Below are 10,160 nucleotides of genomic sequence, written 5' to 3'. Positions count from 1 at the left end.
ACGGTGCGACCTCAGGTACGCGAGGGAGAGGAGGTAGCTTGGCCATCCCAGCCGAAGCCGCTCCCACCAATCTTACCTAAACCGCAGGCAGGGCTGAACACTGCTCCCCAGCTCCGCCATTCCTCCTCTCGACTCTGGCACGTCAGTCCTCCATGTCCAGCACGGCTCTCTCTCCGACTCTGTGTGTCGCACACCAGCTCTGCATCTCCTAATCAACAATCGGGGGTAATTGAGGGAACCACCCACAGAGCCCCGTCCGCTAATCACAGCCATTTTGCCCAGAATAATTTAGAAAGTCCCGCGAAATAGAGAAACTCCCCCTACAAACAGTGCCACCCCCAGGTTAACCATGGCACCCACCTTTCTACCACACACCCATACATCACCCTGTGACACAAGCAAAACACTAATGAGGGTTTCCAAATTCCAATCATGGAAGTTGGAAACCCTCATTAGTGTTTTGCTTGCACCTGTGTTTACATTGCCTTTTCGACGCAAAATGGCACCCGTGAGGAGGGTCTATTACACAATTGCACACAATCCCGACTGATCACCTCCAAGGCATGCATGTGCAACTCTTGTGGTGGAATAGTAACACGTCCATCCTGGTGGAAGATTCAGGTTCAATTCCTGGCGCGAGTGTATGACTTGTTGGTCAAATCAGTCTTTCATTCAAAGGACTTTTTATTGTGAGTTGGACACACACAGCCCTCATCCATCCACTCCACATCCTTATGGGGTCATCCCTATGTTCCTGGGGTCCTATGTTCCCCGGGTCCTATGTTCCCCGTTTTTGTGGGACCGGGGAACATAGAACCCTTTCTATGTTCCCTGGGAGAGGTTAGGTTTTGGGTTAGGGTCTGGGGGAGGTTAGGTTTAGGGTTAGTGAAAAACGGGGAATATAGAACCCGGGGAACATAGACATGATCCCATCCTTATCCTTAAGCACTTAGAAATGATCAGAAAGTATGGTTGACTTTGCACATGTGTGGAATGCTTCCCTACTAACAGGTGTAGTGTTGGCGAACGCAGCCCCAGGCCTGACTCCTCTCACCAATCACCTAGGCTCTGAGTATATACGACATCCATGAGCATTGTTTTCCCTCTCACTGCTGCCATTTGCCCTGTTCAGGCTGACAAATTGGGTCCTAGAGTGCTACATTGTTTTGTTCAGATGGCTAACCCCCTGTGGGTGCTCCTGTCTGTTTTGCTGTTGTATGACTGTTTGTTCTCCCTCTTGCTCCTCATGTGCCCTGATTGGAGGTATGTAGGCAGATACTTTGGGAAAGAAGCTATATTGTGGTCTTCAAATGTTTAACTTTTAGCTTCCTTGCTGGTGACCCCTGTCCATATCTTCATAGGCTACTCGTAGACTCATTACTAACAGTGGTGAGTAGGCCTTGAGTAAACACTTTGAAATAGACAGTATTTTGTATTCAGGTGGATGACTATAATGACAATGTCTCTTTTGTAGGTCTCCACCTACTGCTATAACTTGTCTAATTATTTGGTTTAATCTTGTTTGTCGTTCTTTTTCTGTCTTTGATTTAGTGGAGCTGAGTGCCAGTCATCTGCGAGGCAGGGAAGGCGGGGATGCTAGTAATTCCGGGTGAGGACCCTTCACTGTGGTTAAAGACACCGGGACACATGATTGGTTCACCTGTTTGCAGTATGAGTGTGTTTAGGTTGCTGTAACTTAATGTATGGTGAGTATTGATTGCACCCCTGGACACACCCTATAGTCTGGCCTCAGCCTACTCCAGTTTTCTATTCTTTGCATTACCAGTAGCCTAATGAAATTGTAAAACAATACATTATTAAAATAGTTTTGTAATAAAATTATGCTGTTACTACTTAAATCACATATTGTGTTTATTTACTGACTGTTACTTTTAGTTTTTCAGCTACTTTCTTCAACATTCTTATTTGATGCATGGTTTTCAGGATTTTTAAACGGGAGGCTCCTCGCTACCTCTCTGACTACTTTTGTAAAGTCAGTGAGGTACATGGCTACTCCACAAGAGGAAGCACCTCCAACATTGTTCCCCCCAAATTTAAAACTTTAAAGGGTAAATGTACCTTTTCTTACTCAGCAGCTATTTTATGGATCAAACTCCCTTAGAGTATAAAGACCCTTAATTCCAGGTTCTCTTTTAAGCTTGCCTTGAAAAAATGGCTGGTTGGCTCCCAAATGGGTTCCTAACCTTTTATTTTTTTTCTTTTGTCTCCTGTATGGTCGCAGTTTTTAAACCCTAGGTAGGTCTTTGATTTATTATATGAGCTGGTCTCTATCTTTTTATTTATTGATTGATGCATTTTTTGTTTGTTATGTAAATAACCATTCAGTCAATGACTAATCAGTCATTGAATGTATGGTTGTGTGTAAAATGTTTTCATTGTTTGTGTTGTTGTTGCCCGCGCACACACGCGATCTTACCTGTATACATATTCACTCCACTTGTCCCACACAAAGGACCACAATGGAAACAAGCCCTTGGGCTTTATTGTGTTTTATTCCTTTTGATCAATATTTTTTGTTGTATTGTCTTGTACAATTCTGCTATTATTGTATCAATAAAGTTATCAATCAATCAATCAATCAATCAAAATAAAATAATTTATTTTGAATCATGTCTCTGTCCCCTCAGTTGGTTTTCTATCTTGTTCATACTTACTTACTTGCGCCTATCGCTCCTGGAGGAGCATAGGCCGTCGACAACAGTTCGCCAGAGTCCTCTGTCCTGTGCTTTTCTTTCCAGCTGTTTCCATGTCAGTCCGCTCTGTGTGATGTCTGTCTCCAAGTCCCTGCGCCAGGTGTTCTTGGGCCGGCCTCTCTTCCTTTTGCCTTGGGGGTTCCATCTAAGGGCCTGTCTGGTGGTGCTGGTGCTTCGTCTGCGCAGTGTGTGGCCGATCCATCCCCACCTTCTTCTCCTTATTTGTTCTTCCACTGGTTGTTCGTTTGTTCTCTGCCAGAGATCGTTGTTACTGATGGTATCTGGCCAGTGGATGCTCAGGATCCGCCTCATGCATCTGTTGATGAATGACTGCACTCTAGTCATTGTGATCTTAGTTATCCTCCACGTCTCTGATCCGTATAGGAGTACTGGCTTGATGTTGGATTTGAAGAGTCTAATCTTTGTCTGCTGACTGATTACCTTGGAGCTCCAGATGTTCTTTAGTTGGATGTATGAGGCCCTTGCCTTGCTGATTCTTGCTTTGACATCTGCCTCTGTGCCACCCTTCTTGTCGATGATGCTACCTAGGTAGGTGAAGGATTGTACTTCCTCAAGTGCTGTTCCCTCCAGGTCCACTGGGTCTTCGTTGCTTGTGCCGATCCTGAGTATTTTGGTCTTTGCCTGGTGGATGTTGAGGCCTAGTTGTGTTGAGGTGTCTGCCAGTATGTTCGTCTTCTCCTGCATCTGTTGTCGACTGTGAGATAGTAGGGCAAGGTCGTCTGCGAAGTCCAGGTCGTCCAGTTGTGTTGTCAGTGTCCACTGGATCCCGTTCCTCCTCTGTGCTGTTGTGGTCTTTAATATCCAGTCGATGGCCAGGAGGAAAAGGAAAGGGGACAGTATACCGCCTTGCCTTACTCCGGTCTTCACTTGAAAGCTTCGTGTGAGCTGTCCGCTATGTATGACTCTGCAGGTCATTCCTTCATAGGAGTTCCTCATGATGTTGACAAGCTTTACTGGTATGCCGTAGTGTCGAAGCAATTTCCAGAGGGTGTTTCTGTGTAGGCTGTCAAATGCCTTCTCGTAATCTACGAAGTTGACGTATAGTGGAGAGTTCCATTCCAGTGATTGCTCTACTATGATTCGGAGGGTTGCAATCTGGTCCACACATGATCTATTGGGCCGGAAGCCTGCCTGCTGGTCTCTCAGCTGCGGATCCACCGCTCTCCTTATTCGTTCGAGGAGGATTCGGTTGAAGATTTTGCCTGGCACTGATAGAAGCATGATTCCCCTGTAGTTGTGGCATTGGCTGAGGTCTCCTTTCTTGGGTATTTTGACCAGGTAGCCTTCTTTCCAATCCGTTGGTCCTTCCTCTTTCTCCCAGATCTTCTCAAACAGAGGGTGTAGCATCTCTACCGAGGTGTCTATGTCGGCCTTCAGTGCCTCCGCAGGGATGTCGTCTGGTCCTGCTGCTTTACTATTCCTTAGTTGTGCAATGGCCTGTTGAATTTCCTGCTTGCTGGGCTTTCCACAGTTGATAACTATGTCAGACTCTGCAGGTTGAATGTCCGGGGGGTTAGGTGGTGTTGGTCTATTCAGGAGTTCTTCAAAGTACTCTGCCCATCTCTCCTGCTGTTGGTCCAGTCTTTTGATGGTCTTTCCTTCCTTGTCTTTGATTGGTCGTTCTGGTCTGCTGAACTTTCCGGACAGTTTCTTGGTGGTGTCATACAGTTCCTTCATGTTTCCTTTTGCTGCTGCTTCTTCTGCTTCTTTAGCCAGGTTGTCGATGTAGTTTCGCTTATCCTTCTTGGCATTTCTTTTGACCTTTCTGTTTGCCTGGGTGTACTCCTTTTGGGCTTTTGCCTTGGTTGCCCTTGTTCGGCCGTTGTTAACTTCTGCCTTTTTCTGTCTCCTTTCTTCTATATTGCGTAATGTTTCTGCTGATATCCACTCTTTATGGTGTTTCTTCTTTATTCCAATCACTTCCTTACATGTTGTTGTGAGAGTTTCCCTTATCCTTTCCCATTGGTCTTGCTGGTCTCCTTCGTCACTGCTTAGGTCTTGCAAGGCTTGGTATCTGTTCTTCAGCTTTAGTGTGAACTCTTCTCTTATCTGTGTGTCTTTTAAGAGGTGGACATTGAATTGCTGTTTCTTTGATGTTGTTTCCATCCAGTGTTTCTTCAGTTTCAGCTTGAGCATAGCGCTTAGCAGGTGGTGGTCTGATGCTATGTCTGCTCCTCGCCTTACTCGCAGGTCCTGTAGTGATCTCCTGAACTTTCTGGCTATGCAGAAGTGGTCTATCTGGTTCTCGGTCACTCCATCCGGTGATACCCAGGTTGCCTTGTGGATCCTCTTATGTGGGAAGACGCTTCCTCCGATAACCAGGTTGTTCAGGGCACAGGTGTCCACAAATCTCTCTCCATTTTCATTCATTTCTCCTAGGCCATGCTTTCCCATCACTTTTTCGAAGCCTGTGTTGTCTCCGCCAATCTTTGCATTGAAGTCCCCCATGAGAATGCTGATGTCTTTTTCTTTTTGTTGTTCCAGGATGCTCTGCAGTCTGTTGTAGAAATCATCTTTTTTTCCATCATCGCTGTCGTTGGTTGGTGCATAGCATTGTATCACATTCAACTTGATTTTCCGCTTCGTGGTTCTGAAAGTGGCTGTTATAATTCGTGGTCCATGTGCCTCCCATCCAATCAGAGCTTTCTTTGCTGTTGTAGATAGCAGAAAGCCGACCCCCTCGGTGTGAGGGGCTTTCTCTTCTTCATGCCCAGAGTAGAGTAGCAGCTCTCCTGTCTGCAGTCTTTGTTGTCCAGATTGCGTCCATCGTGACTCACTAATTCCTAGAAGGTCTAGTTTGTACCTCTTCATTTCTGCTGCTACTTGTATGGTTTTTCCAGTCTCATACAAGGTCCTGACATTCCATGATCCGAATCGTATATGGTCTCTGGTTGACAAAAGGGGTTTCGACTCTGTGACTTCTTGACAGCTTTCATCAATGAGCGTCATGTTTTCTCTCATAGAGAGTCCTTCTTCTTCCAGGGCTGAGGTCTCTTGTACTGTTGTCGTCGTTTCCGTAACTGGGGTGAATTTCGCCATGCAGGGTTGTTGGCCCTGCGATGGCTAGTCAGCTGGTGGGAGTGCCACCTTACAGCCCACTGACGGGCTGCGAACCCCCCAGGGGGTTCAAGCGGAACTGCTCATTTGTGCCATCCTGGTGCCAATAGCCCCCCGAGGGTTACAGGCTCTCCATTCACCGAGCTCGGGCTGGCACCAGGTAGGGTTAAGCTGTCACACCTCAACAAGGTTACACAGTTCCTTGTCCTAGTGGGGTGAGGCCCCTAGGACGGTGACAGTATCTTGTTCATATATCAAGTTATTTCCCCCTCACTCCGCCACTATTTGGCGCAGTCGGCATGGATCACTGTTAAGGCAGAGACATGTAGTCATTTTTAGTTTGTATACCGGTTCATTCTATTACATGTAATTGTACTGTAATGGTTTGTGTGTGGCAAAACGGGAGTAGGTCCTGGACGGATCCCTCAACTGCCAACCAGTGCTCTCCTAATCTCTTCTGCTCTGTTTCCTCATGGAGGAGGACAAATCTGCTCGTATGGTGCCCATCTACAACATATTAAAAGGGCGGAGCGCTACTATGTTCAGAATACCTTTTTTATGATTATTAATATGACATAATAAAAAAAAATTTATTTTTTTTGTTTTTTGGGGTATATGTACGTGTAACCACTCTATTGAGTGTAGAATTTGACGAGAAATCCAACGAGACCACTCCCGCGTCGATCCGGGCACCGGAAGTGGTCGAAACGCGACTTCCGGTATGTGGGCGTGGTTTTGACTTCCGTTTTTTTGTGGGCGGAAAGAGGAGTGTGAGAGGAGTTCCCACAAGAAATTTCAGCCCCCTAGGACTTATAACCTAGGAGTTATAAGCAACCCTAATTTCAAGATTTTTAAACGATTGCGCCTCGATAGCTCCTCCCCCCTGGGGACCCCCGGTCCCATTTTCACAGGGTGTACTCTATAATAGGGGGGCTACAAGCTCCAACCGAAATTGGAGCGCCAGGACCTCCAGGGGAGTTGATTGATTGCGAAGCTTTCAGACTGATGGAAGGTGTCAGGGTTGTACAGCCTGACAGCTTCCATCAGTCAGAAGCCCTCGCTATCAATCAACTCCCCTGGAGGTCCTGGCACTCCAATTTCGGTTGGAGCTTGTAGCCCCCCTATTATAGAGTACACCCTGTGAAAATGGGACCGGGGGTCCGCAGGGGGGAGGAGCTATCGAGGCGCAATCGTTTAAAAATCTTGAAATTAGGGTTGCTTATAACTCCTAGGTTATAAGTCCTAGGGGGCTGAAATTTCTTGTGGGAACTCCTCTTGAATTATGGATTCAGCTGGCAAAAAACCGGAAGTTTTAGCCAGATGTTCAAATATTGAACTGCATTTCTACATCCAAGAGGGGTCGGAATTTGACGTACAGATACTGAACCTGATTTGCACATTATGCAGATGTCTAAAAAAATATCCTAGCCAGACGTTCAAATATTGAACTAAATTTCCACATCCAAAAGGGGTCATAGTTTGACGTCCAGATACTGAACCTGATTTGCACGTCGAGCAGATGTCTAAAAAAATATCCTAGCCAGACGTTCAAATATTTAACTAAATTTCCACATCCAAAAGGGGTCATAGTTTGACGTCCAGATACTGCACCTGATTTGCACGTGGAGCAGAGGTCCAAAAAAATTACGTTCAAACATTGAACTATATTTAGACATCCAAGAGGAGTCGTAGTTTGACGTCCAGAGACTGAACCTGTTTTGCACGTGGAGCAGAGGTCCAAAATATGACGTACAAATATTAGACTACTTATTTAGGTCCAAGAGGGGTCGTACTTCGACATCCAGATAGTGAACCTGATCTGCACGTCGAGCATACGTCCAAAGAAATGACGTTCAAATATTAGACTTCATTCCTACATCCAACAGGGGTCATACTTTGACGTCCAGATACTGAACCTGATTTGCACATCAGTCGGACGTCCAAAGAAATGACGTTCAAATATTAGACTACATTTCCACATCCAAAAGGGGTCGTACTTTGACGTACATAAACTGTACCTGATTTGCACGTCGAACAGACATACAAATAAGGTCCTGCACCGACCGACGCAATATAGACATGATATGCACGTCTGGTGGACGTCTCATGTTTGCTGGGGGTAGAGGAGGTAGGCTACAGAAACAGTTCTTATTCCTTCCAATTTCTTTTAATTACCTCATGCGCTCTCAATTGGTCACGTAGCCTACTCACGTTGCAGTAAAATTGACAAATAGATCACAGTCGAGTCCACACATCCGCACACAGTCCGCACCATACCCACCCCTACGCTGGGGACATACCGGATGCGGAACTTGCGCGCATGCGCCGCGCAGCGCACCTCCGCGCAGAAGTCGCTTAAAAGTGTCCACACACAGAGCGCAGCTCACTTTGCGCGCTCTGCTCGTCCGCTATATATTTTGCCCCAGATCTCCTGTCTTCGTTATCATGGGTAGTAAATGACGACATAAATATCTAAAGTAATATGTTTGGGATAACAGTTAATGGCTACCTTCGTTATAAAATGCAATTGCATCATATTTGTCTGTTCTCCTCCCGTTTTCCCAGTGCGTGCTGTTGTAGAGAGAAGGCGAGTCCTAGCTCTCTACTTGCTGCTCCGCAGGCAACGAGCCCCTAGAAGCTGCTCCCCCTCTCCAACTGCTCTCTCTCTCTCTTTTCACACTTCAAAAGGGGGCAATCAACAGCGTAAATAAACATTATTTTACTTTGAAATTGGTTTTATTTGACGAATGTCCGGATTCGGAGTTCCTGTCTGCCCTGATCTGATCTGTTCAGCTTGACAGAGTCGCTCACGGGCGCAGACGGCCGCGCAGGAAAATAGAACTCCAGGCTGGCCTGAACGGCCCTGAGCGGGCGCTGAGCTGAGCTGAGCGGCGCGCTGCGCGCAATTCGGTGTGGCCTGACAGATCTGTTAACATGGTGTCCTAATGAAAACTGGCTGCGCACAAGGTCGCAAATGGTCGCCCCGCGCAGCTTACATGCAGGAGACGCGTGCGGTGTGTTTTCACCGCTATGGTGTCTGGGATTGGCCATCGGGAGAAAATTAATTTGTTGTGGCGGGTTCAGCTCTTTGAGGGGAGGGGTCAAAGCAGGTCAAGTCAAGTCAAGTCAATTTTATTTATATAGCACATTTCATACATAAAGCAATTCAAAGGCCCCTATCGTTGCATCGGCGTAGTTTCTAGGCCGAGCGCCTGGCGCAGCGCAAATCAGTGGGCGTGGACCAGCGCACTTGATATCTTGGTCTTGGCGCTAGACGCAGCCTCAACCATTACAACCACGCCTTTTAAGCGTAAAATTATGCACCGTCAGTTCATTGGATAAGTGCAATAAACGAATTGCACACTTGCCTTTTAAGCTCCATTCCAGTGGTCCAGCAAAACCAGACGAAAGCCAAGCGCCCGCCCCCCCCCCCCATTCATCCAGTCTGTCTGTCTCCATATATAGCTATTATTCCATATTATTATGCTTCTCAAACCAATCTAACTGCAGTTTAAATACTGCAAGCATGTAAATACGCTACACTATAGCAAGATCAAAGTGAAAATAATGTTCTAAACGCATCGGATAGAAAAAAATATAGCCGGCTGGATGTCATGAGATTAGATGAAATTTGGCCAGAATGATATCGTTTTCTCTCTTCTCCCCCACTGCATGATGCAACATCCTCTGAATGACACCTATCACTTTTACTGGATCTGATTACTTTATTCTATTTTATTTAGCCTACTGGATTTTATTATTGAGTATTTGTATTTTATTTGGCCTATGCTTCCCCCCCCCCACCCCCTGCCCACAGGCTCTGACAAATATGTTCATTCTCAATAAAATCTTCAGTAATCAATCAGACTGGCTTTAAAAGCCAGCGGGTGCCTGGGAGGGGAGCGGCCGGGCCTCGAGCGGCCTGTCGGCGATCCAGGCCGGTTGCGGGGGAGTGGATGGGAGGAAAGCCCTCGCCCTCCGACAGTGGTTTCCACTGCTGTAAATAAAATAATTGTATGAGCACTCAATCTGTTTGTCAGTCAGCTCCACTGCTGCACGACCCGCCTGCACGACCACCAGCGCCTCATAGCGCACCAGCGCGGCTCCGCTCCCCGCATCTCCTGCGTGATGCCCGGCGTCCTGTGAGGAGGAGAGGACGGCCCGTGCAGGGAGAGGAGAACGTAGAGGACGCCCCTATTAAATTAATCTTTTGCTTTGTCATTGTTTTTCATATTTTATTTAGAATTGTAGCCTAATTAAATATCCCCCTCTCTCTTTCTCATTCTTTCTTGCACTTAATGTAGGCTACACGGCACCTCGGACAGCTCCGCTGCCACAGACGGGGGAAACATTTGGAAATAATTCTAA

This window comes from Poromitra crassiceps (genome assembly GCF_964638095.1).
Source record: "Poromitra crassiceps genome assembly, chromosome: 9".
NCBI classification, from domain to species: Eukaryota; Metazoa; Chordata; class Actinopteri; order Beryciformes; family Melamphaidae; genus Poromitra; species Poromitra crassiceps.
The sequence above is the reverse complement of the archived record's forward strand: the minus strand, read 5'-3'. Positions refer to the sequence as shown.